This window comes from Ostrea edulis, chromosome 2 (assembly GCF_947568905.1).
Source record: "Ostrea edulis chromosome 2, xbOstEdul1.1, whole genome shotgun sequence".
NCBI classification, from domain to species: Eukaryota; Metazoa; Mollusca; class Bivalvia; order Ostreida; family Ostreidae; genus Ostrea; species Ostrea edulis.
The window spans coordinates 81390731-81404243 of NC_079165.1; positions in this window are offsets into that span (position 1 = coordinate 81390731).

Genomic DNA, 13513 nt, shown 5'->3' on the forward strand with positions numbered 1-13513 from the left:
TGAGCCCGTTCTTTCGCAAGAAGAAATTAAGAGAAAAAAGACGTTAAATCGAGTCGCAGACCAGGCAGACGGTACGCGTTTCTTCGTACAGATGTCTCGAATCTCAACTTGTCATTACACAAATTATGAATTCACAGTTTACATAGCCACGGTCTTTTCTTTTCAGATGACTTGGTTGGGTCAAGAATTTCGGGGGAAAAAACATCTCTCCTTCGCATTAGTGTAATTAACTGCTTCACAAGAAGGCATCAGCCTATTTACAATGTATTCGTAAAATCTACCACATGCATATTTTTGATGATCTTGGAATCTCATCAAAACCGGAGCAGATGGTGTGACGTCAAAATTATTGGTTTTTGTGGTCTTGAATACAAAAGAGTTGGGACACATCATGGCAGAAATATCAATTTTTAACGTTTTCAAATTAGTACTGAAGCTTATCTAGGCCGTATATCAACAGAATAGTATGACAAATCTTTATCATATAATTAATCCTATCATTTATCATGTAAAAATATTTTGGGTTGCGGTTCTCTTTAACTTAGATAACCGGTTATTATAACCCAACCTTTCACTTAAATACCAGGTTACTAGAACCTAATCTTTCACTTAAATAACCGGTAACTAGAACCCGACCTTTTCACTTAATAACCGTTTACTAGAACCCAACCTTTCACTTAAAGAACCGTCTACTAAAACCCAATCTTCCACTTGAATAACCGGTTACTAGAAACCGACCTTTTCACTTAATAATCGGTTACTAGAACCCCAACCTTTCACTTAAATAACCGTCTATTAGAAATTATTCTTTCACTTAAATACTAGTAGCCGGTTACTAGAATCCAACATTTCACTTAAATAACCGGTTACTAGAACCCAATTTTTCAAATTCAAGTAGCTGGCTACTAGAATCTAACAATGACTCTAATTTTAGTGTACCTCGGGGACAGATGGTTAAGAGACATACATTTGTTTCCCGGTCGTCTAACTTGGCTGGAAGCAAGGGATATATGTTGGAGTTCTGGAGGATTCTTGCACTTCTCGTCGTACAACAAGTTTATTTGGTATATACGGACAAAAGCAACGAGGGAAAGCTGGTAAGCATTGCATATCTGTACATCAATATTATTTTCACTTATTTTTAATGATAGCACCTGTATAAGTTATTGCAATATTGACTTAATTAAGATTATTTTTGTCATTTAAAAATATATTCGTAAGGTATCATAAATAATGGTGCATATAAGGTATTGGAATATTGACTTTGGAGCAAAAATTAATGAAGTAAGAAATTGTAAGCATATTAACAAGATTTTAGACATAAATACATATTAGCCTATCGGAACATCGACTTTTGAATTTCCTCAGATTAAAAATTCAAAGAGAAAGGACACGGAGTGGAATAGAATAGTAATAACCTCATTAAAGATCGGTCTGAAAGGAGTGCTATCTGATCGCCAAGATATTCCGCAGGTCATTGTACACCAAGTGATGAAATTATCGAGTGCATTTTTAATATGATTTTCCAGTTTATTGCGAAAATCCTATTTGTGCTCGAATACATCTCTATGCATGATTATGTTTTAACATGAATTCAATATCTATATTGAATGATAAGCAAAAATATAATGATAAATAAAATAATTATTTCATTGATTTAGCATTTTTAATAATCAGTGAGTGGACGGTATGGAGAACAGAGATTTTTCCAGTTTGAATACATTTTCTAAGGTTTTTGTAATGCTCAACCAAAATCTGAATTTCAGTTGTTCAGTTGTATTTGCATTACATAACCCACAGTTTTGTGTTACATGAATGTAAACAAGGCTTACAAGTGTCTTGTTTTGCTTACACAAGTTATATATAACCTAAAGTATGTGACAAAACATATACATATAATCATTTATATGTTTGATGTGACCATTTTAAATTGATTCTTTATGTTTTGTTGTCACTTTGTTGAGAATATGAAATTTGTTTATAACGATTTCTCTGTAAATAAATAAAGTCTTTACTAACAAAGAATTGTGATTTTTGATGGAAATACTAAATAATATTCATTTTGAATTATGAAATTGAAAATTTAAAAGAAAATTAAATTTTTAATAAAATTGTGGCTATGTCCCTTTACACACGAACTTTTCTGTCTGTACACGTCTGCAACATAAGCGCTCGGGTCATGTAAATATAATATAGAGGAAATTCGAACTATGATCATGATGTGGACTTGACCCAACGTATACATGTACTACTTGCAACTACCTAAACCCCTTCCCTGCCCCACGAGAAGTTAATGCGAGATGTGTCAAATTTAAAAAACAATCTCATAAAATAACCATTTACTACCGAAAATCGTCACATCTCTATTACTTCCAACAACTTTTCACTCAAATGTTCAACATTCGCTCTAGCTAAATATATCAATCGTGGAAGATGAATTATATCTGAAACGATATCGATCGTTCCGGATTAATCAGAGAGTTCCGGGTGAAGCGCGGCCTAGGTAGTTGCAAGCCTGATTTTTTTTTTTTTTTTTTTTTTTTTAATGAATTTCATTTATTACAGCATACTAGTTTTGAAGCAAGATAGTTCTAATAAAAAAACCCTGTAACGATCATAGTTAAAATGACTTATAAAATATCTGTGGTATTTATTACAGTATATCTATATAAACATGGGTCCCACGGATTTCACTGTTCTGCCAGCTGTCAGTCTTCAATTTTGGGTAGGTCCTGCTGTACGTCTAGTACATTCCATAACCGCGGGAAATATCCTCATTCTGCCGGAAGTCGCTCCTCAGCAATCTGGGAGTAAACAAGTCGTACTGGGGAAGACCTCCCAGATACTACACCTCTCTGTTTTCTACGATGGACAAAGAAACGGGTCCAACCAATGGTCATGGTGGATGCGACACACTCCCTCGGAGGAACTATCCGAGGACGCCGGAAATCTTCGGTCCGGGTACATACCCCAGATGGAATTGACTGGAACTATTCTAATCTCATCCCATGTGGGCCAGGGTGAACCCTGGGTCGCACACCCCTAACTGAAAAGGGTCAATAAACTCTCCCGCTAGCTGAATGCCAGGCTAATCTGATACCTCTAGCTGTCGGACATGGGTCCTGAATGAGCCATGTCCCACAATATTTCTCTCGAAGTCCACCTCATCCCCTTGGGTCCAACCTGGGAACCCGAGAAGTTCTCGAGAGACATAGTTCCAAGAAGCCTTTCTAACTGAGGCACTGTAACCACCCGGAACACCTTCACCAGGCGAACATTGAGTACGGCCAACAACTGAGGCTTCAACTACGCTGATTTCCTTACCAATGTTAGTCGGTTTGATGGAGAAATTTCCCCCACCGACCGATATGGGCTCCTCTGAATTTGTCCAAGTTCTAGGACAAGCTAAGGAGGCAACATCCTCAACTTCCTCTATAAACATGTTGACCTTAGCCCCTGCCTTTGCGAGGGATCGGCCACACTGCATATATTCTTGACTAAATCTGATACCAGCAACCATGGTTCAGCCTCTAAGGCTGATCCTATCACACCACTTCCCGAGATAGAGATTGACAATGCTCGTCATCGTTGTCCTTTCTCCAGCATAGGTGTGCGGCACCAATAACACGTCCTAGAGCTGTGTTATATCCGGGCTGATTACAAAGTCCTCCAATTCCCTATCCAAATGACAGGACACAGGATGACTGAGACAGCGTGGACCTGGATAGTCTTAGTCAAGGAAACTTGGGTCTTCTGTTTCTTCCCGGGACGTCTAAACGTCATGGGGACCGTCTCCATACGATCATGATATCATGATCAATGTTTAAATGGGCTTCCTGCTGATGTAGAAACTCCATGCCAAGCAACATCTGATCCTGCAGAGGGGCAACATACAGATCTAGACTGTGTTCCATGTATTCCAGGCGAACTTCCACAGGTCCAATAATGAAACTCCTCATCCTAGCATGTTTCCCTGTATGTTCTAAGATCACATGCTGCTTAATGGGCGGCTTGGACTACCATCTCGACCATAAAGGCGGTTCTTGTCTGGCATATATGCCTGATTGGCACAGGCGAATCTCCATGGGGTTCTCCCACATGCCGGCAGGGCATGTTCTCTGTCTCCGTTCTCTACATGGTCACCAACCACCTCCAGCACATCTTCCTCCTTGGGCTGCGACTGTTCATGCGCTGTTGCTGGCTCTGGGCATTCCCTGGGCGCCGAGTCCGTGCCCGCCTCCTCCTGAACGGGCAAGACTTCCGGATCTGGCTAGGCGTCCGAATCCTCTTGAAAGTCCTCCTTATTCCCCTGGTTCCCTGCACAAAGTGCTGGCAGTTTAGGCACCATGATTTCCTTGGAGAACTTGAATCTACATGACTCATCCTTGGGAAAGGGTTCATACTTGTCCTCCTCCTACTCGATGATCCAGTCCTCAGATTCTTCATCATTCTTCTCCCCCAGGTGCCTCCTGGAAACTCACCTGGAGTGTACCCCTGCTGACGCGGCGCATACAACAGGGCGAATGTCTGTGTTCTCTTACAGTCTGATCCCCCCCCCCATGCGAGCTTCGGACGATCCTGGCCTAGCCGGGGAGTGTTCTTGTGTCAGCATCCTCACCTCCCCCTGTGTAGGCCCTCTACTGGTCAATGGCGGACGGGTCTTGGCTGCCCGCCCCCTTGGCTCTGACGGGTGTTGTTGGGCTTCCTGGATATCCTTAGGTTTGGCCCTCGTCCCTTGACCTTTGTTCGCCTCTTTTTTCCTTCGCAAATCCAGACAGTCCCTCCAAATATGACCCAAGGCCCCGTATATGAAGCAGCTTGTCGGCTTCCGATTGCCGCTTGATGGTGGCGATGAAGGTCTACGAGAGGGGGTCCGCCCTCGGAGTTCCTTCTCCAACTCCTTAAGGCACTGGCGCATCTCGTGCTACTCCTTGTCGGAATGTTGGGTATCCGCCATTGACACCTATCTCACCTCCCTCTTGGGCCCGGAATATTGGTCTGCCTTGAATGCTGATAATATTCCATTCTGTCTTGGAATGGTCATCCAGTACATACAGTCCCACATCCCTATCCTCAGCGTCATAGCACAACCGCGGGATGGCATAGACATGTACATCCGGCACGGACGGGAAAGCCTGGGTGGCCAAGTTAAACACTTGATCTGCCCACTATCACAATGATTCGCCCACATCCTGCAATGCTGACTGAAAGTTCAAGTAATGCGTGAAACCCGGTGCAGATGACCCAAAACGTTTCTCGAATCGCCCAAGGATGTCAACCAAGGAGAGACTGCAGTCTGTTTCCATCAACAGGTTGTGAAGGTATAGTAGTCGCTCGCGGTCCCCTCCAATGAAAGGCAGAACCGGTCGTCTTGTTCCATCTCAGTCCGCTGTTGGCTGTGGACCAGGTGATCAAACTTGTGCAAGAAGGACTTCCAGCCAGACTTCCCATGATACCGCAAATCCCTGCATTAAGGCATGTTTCTATCCGAGACCATCTACTATAAGCCTGCACGAGACTACTGGTGGACCGGAAAGGGGTGCTAGACATTGGAGCTGCCCAGGGAATGATGTGTGCTGTTCTGGTTCACCTAAATGGGGTCGAATGTGGGATACTCTCCCGCGTCATCCCCCAACTCACAAACCGTTGTGCCAGGGTGGGCGGAGGTCCCCTGCTGTTGATAGGGAGGAGTCATCGTGGTGGTGTGGGGCATAGGTGTGCTGGCATAACCACCAGGTATGTGAGGTATAAAAGGTTGGGTGTGGGGGCATCTCTCCCAGCTTAAAGGTCTTGAAAATGGGGTAGGTAGATGTGTGAAACTGGGGACCCTGTGAGATCATAACCTTGGATGGGCTGTGGGTGTTGGTAATTCCTGTAGTTATTCCCTTGCTCCGAAAATGGGGAAGTAGGGGTACGGTCCAGGAGTGGGACACTGCAAGCGTGAACTCAAGCCTCCATGGGACAAACTCTGTCTAAACTGGCCATGGGCCTGATCATCAAAATATGAATGAGGGGATGGGGCTGACCTCCTTGACACTGGGGTGTAGGGATACAGGGAGGGGGTATGATATTCCGGGAGACTCCTTGAGCTGGGTACATAACCACCCCCCCCCCTTGACTGGAGTGGGCCTCACAGGGACATTTGAAATAATTGACCCACCCCCCACCAAGCTGGGGACAAGAAATTCTTCTTCCACCTATCCCAATCCCTAAACCCTGGGAGGAACAGAATATTTCTTGGGTAAATCTAACCCCATTAAATTCTTCGTGGAGTCACACCATCCCAATCTAACCTATCACCCTCCCTATAGCCAAACTTGGGCCAGTAAACCTCATTCCCCCACCTGAGGCACCCCTAAACCTACCACCCCCTCCCTCAAACAAGAAGGCAAAGACGGAGTAAAATAGGGTTCGTCATCACCTGAGGATACTTGGGAGAACGCGGGATCATTCCACGTGACCGCAAGTGTGTCCAGGTGAGGGCGCAAGCCCAATCCGGATTACGCCTCACCTATAGTCAAGTGTTAAAAATGCAATCAAATAATGTCTAAATTGATTAAGTACTTTAAAAAAAATCCCCGTTAATCACTAAAATCGAAATATATTCCTAAAAAGAAAAAACAACACAGAACTAACACTTCCCGCCGATATGGCGACGAACAACGTGATGTGGGGAAAGCAAAAAAATGATAAAATGCATCAATCTACGGAGATAAGTCCATGGCCTTGAGTTGGGCGCCAATAAAGTATCTGTGGTATTTATTACAGTATATCCCACGGACTTAACTGATCTGCCAGCTGTCGGTCATCAACTACGGGTACGTCCTGTTGTACGTTTAGTACATTCCATAACCGCGGGAAATATCGTTCTGCCGGAAGCAATTCGGGAGTAAACAAGTCGTTCTGGGGAAGACTCCTCAAATACCACACCTCTATTATCTACATTATCCGTGATCTGAGCGCCTATTCTCTATAATGGGAAGATGGATCGGTACAGTTGTGTATATATATGGAACAAATTTTTCTTCTCATAAAGAACTCTGTGACTGGAACAATGAGCATTTTACTTTTGGTGACTTTACCCTAAACTAATACCACCATAGTGTAAACAGAGAAGTTCCGAATATCAGGGACTGATGTACACACATATTTGAGGTCATATGAAACGATATTCTGAAGAAGTTGAGTCATATATTGGAATTCATTAATCAAGGTTTATCAAACAAGAATTCATTTTAATTTTTTTTTCAATGAATGCTAACGTCAATTCAGCTGATCGAATGTACTTCATTACGAACATAATCTTCGATGGTCGTGGCTTATTTCCCCTTGCTGATGACGTTAAAAAGACCCACTAGAGTTTGTATAAATAAGTATCTACTGCATAGCTTTGCAAAATGTAAAACAATGTGCTGCATTTAATTGTAATTTTAATTGTAAGGGGGCGGTACCAAGGGATCCCATTTAGAAGAAAAAATATGGGTTCAAAATCTCCGACGCGATGGATTTTTCAAGATTAAAATATTTATATTTGCCAGTGCACTTCCTTATATGACAGTACTAATGAAATTGAGATTCAATTTCCTGCAACATGAAGTTGGTCACGTGATCAGTGATCAGTCTTTTCTTGAGTATGAATACAATCACCGCTTCAGAAGTCAGTTCCTGTACTTCCACCTGGCTTCTTGCTTATGCAGTGCAGTGGGTGAATTAGACCCCTCCCCTTTCGCCACAAATTTAAATAGAAATAGTGAGTAAAATTCCAGATTGGCACCCAAAATGGTTGAGTATTTTGGCTAATACTTGACTTTCACACACACCCTTTCGTAAACACTGGATCCGCCACTGCAATGACATCATAACAGAAACAAACGCAGCAGGCTTATTTTGTAAACAAACAAGAATTTCATCAATTTAAAAAACAGAAACTTTAAACATACCGATCTGTTGTTTCATTTTAAAAAGTTCTAAATACCGTCTGCAACTATGCCTAAATTGCAACTTCTGCATGGCGAATTTATAAAATAAAGTTCTACGATATTGGAAGCGACAAGATGTAGGCAGAGTTGTAAGCCTATTTACTTTATGATGATGATAAGTTAACCTCTTGTTTCCTGGCAACTGCCATCACGGCTATGACTCGGCATGATCATAAGCGAGGCTGGTTTCGAGACTCGAAAAATTATGTTCACGTCAGGGTACCAGTGCGAGTCTTCATTAAAATCCTACAACATAAATCTCTCAAGTGAACAAAAATTCTCTCAGTTTGTTTTTATTCTCTCTTACACACATTGAAGGTAAATAAAAGAAACAACCTACCTACACTTTGTCCAAATCTGTCTCACTGTATCGAATCGTCACCTACATGGCTACAACCGCGAGTCCTAACGATGAACATGCCGTTGTTTCTTTCCAAAAACCTGACTAAGAGCTTAACGTTAACTTGACCCATCATATCCTTCATCAATTCTCTCAGAGCCATTGAATTTCTATCGAAATCTGTGTTCAACAATTGCGTTTTCAATTTAGTAGGCTAGACCAACGCTAGTCTCCATCGCTGATCGCGACCAAATCACATCACGGATGTAGTTTACTCCGCTCTTCTTGTCTTCATTTCAGTTAACTTTACGCTCTAAATGACCTTTATTTTACACCCGATTCGTCTTTTTTAACCTTTTAAATTAAATATCTATATCTTATATTCTCTTTGATATCGTTCCTAATTTTTTTATTCTATAAAACTGTAACGAACTATATTTTGTGTTCTACGATCGTTATTTCGGTCATCTGCTACATAATCATGGAAGCTCGGTAAGAACACAAATCAAAATAGAAAATATAAATATAAGAAATAAAATATCATTTTTGAGAGTTACTGTAGAATCATTTAAATTCGTGGGGGCCAATTTTCGTGGATTGCTGAAGTTTTACGTGTCCGTGGGGATGTAATTTCGTGGATTTATATATTTGTAATATATATTGTATTATATATATAATATATTGTATATTCGCTGAGGATGTAAATTCGTGGGTGAGGGTTATCCACGAATTCCACAAAAATTGAGCCACCACGAATTCTAATGATTCCACAGTATTGGGATATGACGTGAAGTTGGTACGTGATCAAATCTTCGGGCGTTATAGGATTTGATCACGTGACCAACTTCATGTCATATCCCAATAACATTCAAAAATGATATCTTACTTCTTAAATGACATGATGATATGATGTGATATGATATGATTTATTCTAAATTAGCGCCCAAAAGGGCATTAACGCTGAATATATGTTAATCAAATCACAAAATACAATACAGGACTGAGTTCCAGTACACAAATATAATGTCCATTTATGAACTGGACATACTCAATATTCATCATGAATATGGGGGTGTCATATGCTGATTGCAAAATCAGCTGAAATGAAAACAAGTATGTAACACAATATGTTGTTTTATCAGTTATAATATGATGCAAAAGGTAGCAAGGGACGGAGCTAAATGCCAAAATTAATTCAGTAGTGAAATATCCACGTCTACCCCAATATCAACAAAACAAAAAAACCACCTAATATACATTCACAAATTCGTGAGAACCTTTTCAGACTATGTCTGTAGATTATACTCTGATGTAGAGGATAGCAACAGACAGTGTTATAGGACAAGTACCCACTTCTACACAAAGCAGCATACATTAAATTTTACTTTTACAAAGTACCTTTAACAGAAGTTTATAGCAGTTCACCTGTGATACCTGAGTAACATACCTGTAGACATACATAGAAATCAACCAGGTCCATTAACCTTTGTCTAATGAGCTCATATTAATTATATAGATCGTGTAAGTGTAAATTTTATCTAAATGTAATGGGCAGCAAGAGGCGGTGCTATTGGAAGTGAATTATTCACTTCTATCCAATGCATGTTATACAATACCACATACAGTACACAGTACAACAGCACTCATTCTATAAACAAGTAACTACATTGACATCCTGTAGTACCCAGCAGTTATCTTCCATGTATAAATCTACTAAGGTTGCTTTGTGACTGAAGATTGTAAAACCGTCTGCACTTTCACTTACCACAGCCATTTTGACCGGTGCCAATAACCACTCAAATTAACATCATTATCATAAATCGTCAAACACCTGTGTAGTTTGGATAGAAATACAAATAAGAAGACATTTATGTACTATAGTGAATAAATATTAATATCTGAGTTTCTTGGGTCCTTTCAACTTTTCTGGGTAATTAGTTGTACCGGTCAAAATGTGATCTAAGTGAGTGCTGACGGTTTCACAATTTTCAGTCACTTGGACTTCAGTTTATGAATTGGGTTAAGAAAAACTTAGAAATGATATCTTATCCTGCACATTATATGTAATAGCTTGTCGCAATGCTCAAACATTCTGTTTAGTCGTATAGTGTCCGGGCCAAGCTAAAAGTAGACCTTGAAAAAAAAAATAGGCATTTTTCTGAATTCATTTCTGCATACCTTGAGAAGTATACGGAATTTGGGATGAACTTTAGTTGTAATGTAGAATAATTTTGTATGAATATATCAGAACACAAGAGTAGAATTTTATACCATTGGTTTATTGCTTTTAAATCAGCGAACTTAGGTACTCTATATTTAGAGAGTTCTATACCTTTACTCTTTCATAGTTAATTTGAACCCAATCGATATAATTGCCTGAGAAAACACCAGCTGATTATGAAGATCCGAGCATCAGTACAATAGATGACCACACTTAATAAATGAATGAATTAGCGCATCTTCATCTGTGGTTATCTGTATCAACAAAGGGGAATTGGGACTACCATTACAGTGTTTAGACATATTTTATTACGATTAATCATAAATGAAATGCACACAAGTTTGTAGGATTTTGATCTCTGGTTGTTTTGTTTTTTTAAATAATCGTTAAACTTCAATATCTGATGGCTAGGTGACGCCACAAACACACACAATCAAGAGCACTAAGCCGGTAACGTTACTGCTTTATTCTTATCAATGCAAATTATTGTACAAATTATCATACGCAATTTAACTTTCATTCATACCAATCTTTATGTTTATAAAGTAAAATACTACTGTTAGAAATCGTTTCATATAATCTTTTAAGCACTAAATGCTTACAGCAGCGTAGCCATCATATACCACCCTGGGTCGAGGCCTCTGCTGGTGGACTGTTAGTCTCCGAGGGTCTCTACAGCCCAGAAGCTAAGTATTTCGTTACCAGCTTGAAAATACGGATGTATATTTAATTGCTGGGATAAAAGTTAGAAATTCATTTCAAAATTAAGGATGATATCTCCCTCATGCATAGCTCTGATCCTCTGTTTTCCGTTTCGTTATTACAAGTTTATTGTTATTTCGGATTTCCAAAATTTCGGCTTGAGCATCACAGAAGAGACATTATTTGTCGAAATGCGCATCTGGTGTATCAAAATTGGTACCGTATAAGTTTTATATATACATGTATGAATATTTAACTATATTTGATTTGGAGTCATATTCCTTTTATGACGAACAAGCGCAATCAAACAAACCAAACAAACTGTGGGTTATAATTATTTTTCGTTTATGGGCACGGCTGATAATACAAACAAATTTTGGCCTTCAAAACAACGGGTAGGCCCAGCAACACAATCAACAACATACAACATTTCGATGCAAAAAAACACAACTTTATGTGACCTTGACCCTGGGAGATGCAGAAGTCATGGTCAAAGAATAGAAGGTTCAATGTAAAAATAATCTTAAATTTCCATGACCCTGAGAGGCGCAGAGGTCAAGGGGAAATAAATGAAGTGTCACAATATTTACATGATCTTCAACGGTCCAAAACAGGCAAATTAAGAGGTAAATTGATGTATGCCGCTCAGTTCGCCAGCAAGTTGATGTGCCAAACGTGCCAGGAATGGAAGAAGAGTTGACTGTGGACTGTAAAGGGTGGGATTTTAAATTTTAAATTGTATATTCAACTGCTGATGGCAATGCATTTTTTAAATTCAAATACACAAACAACCTCACAATTGAAATGTTACGAGCAAAGAGAAAGGTTACTGCAACATCGCCTCCTATATTACGCGAATTAGATAACTTGTACTTAAGTTGCTTGCATCAATCACCAAGGGAGATAACTCAATGAAAATTGCGCTTCCTCGATAAAAGCATCTTATTCTCATAGTGGGAAATAGATGCCCTATTATTTTCTACTACATACTTCGCTAACACTTTTTTTTTCCAGGTCACCCAACGAGCACCTGTGGATGTCGCTTATCAAAGCTCCAGATTCCGACATCTGGTACGAAGACCGATTCGAATGTATGGAAAAGGCCAAATTTACCGCGTTTCCTGGACAACAGTACGAAGAACAGCAATGTGCCGTGGTAAACATGTCGATAACAAGGCATTGGGATCCTAGTATGGTGTACGCTACGTCCTGCAATGCATCATTTTCCTTCGCATGCTTTTTCAACAAAGGCAGTATACCTGAAGGTATAAATATATTTTTCTTATTTCATTTATGAAAAATATGTTCTTTACTATTTTCTTTAAAAAAGTATTTCGTGCTTTTTGCTACAAGAATTCTTCAACTCTAGATAGTTCTAGCCGATTATACTAGGTTTGGTTATGGCAGATGTAAATGAGGAAATATGACAATAATATTTGCAGCATGAAAGTTAAAAATAACGAACAGTGATCAATCTCATAACTCCTATAAGCAATACAAAATAGATAGTTGGGCAAACACAGATCCTTGGACACACTAGAGGTGGGACCAGGTGCCTATGAGGCGTAAGCATCCCCTGTCGACCGGTAACACCCGCCGTGAACCCTATATCTTGCGATAATGAAGGTTCACAAATGTACACCAACACGAAATGTGTATCATTATTTTTATGTTCATATTATTCTTTACTTCCGCAAAATTGATTCAGTAGTCAAGGTTGAAACATTTACTTTACGAAAAAGATTCAAATCGAAATATTACTTGAAAAGGTGGAGATATCTCATAGCTCCTATAAGGAAGCTGGACAAACACGGATCCCTGGACATACCAGAGATGGGATCGTGTGTCTAGGAGGAGTAAGCATACACTGTCGACCGGTCACACCCCTAGTGAGCCCTATCTCTTGATTAGGTAAACGTAGTAATCCGTAGTCACAATCAGTGTGTAAAGACAACGTCAGACAGCATTTGACCCAATGATCACTGGTATTAAACTGATGTATGTAACTGTAGTTACGTATATCCCAAGATGGCGGAAGAAAAAACGGGTAATTTTTCAATTTAGGTTATATCTTATTCTATCAACTATTCAGTGCTATTAATTAGTCAAGTTTGTGTATTTCTTTACGCTTTATCGTTCAGAATGGTAAAATCCGTTTGTTTCTCCTGAATGGACGAGTTAAACTCCTGTGTAAAAACACACGTGATGATTTTCAAACAAATCCCCAGGATCTGATGGTTTTTCTGCGGAATTCTTCAAAATGTTTTGGAA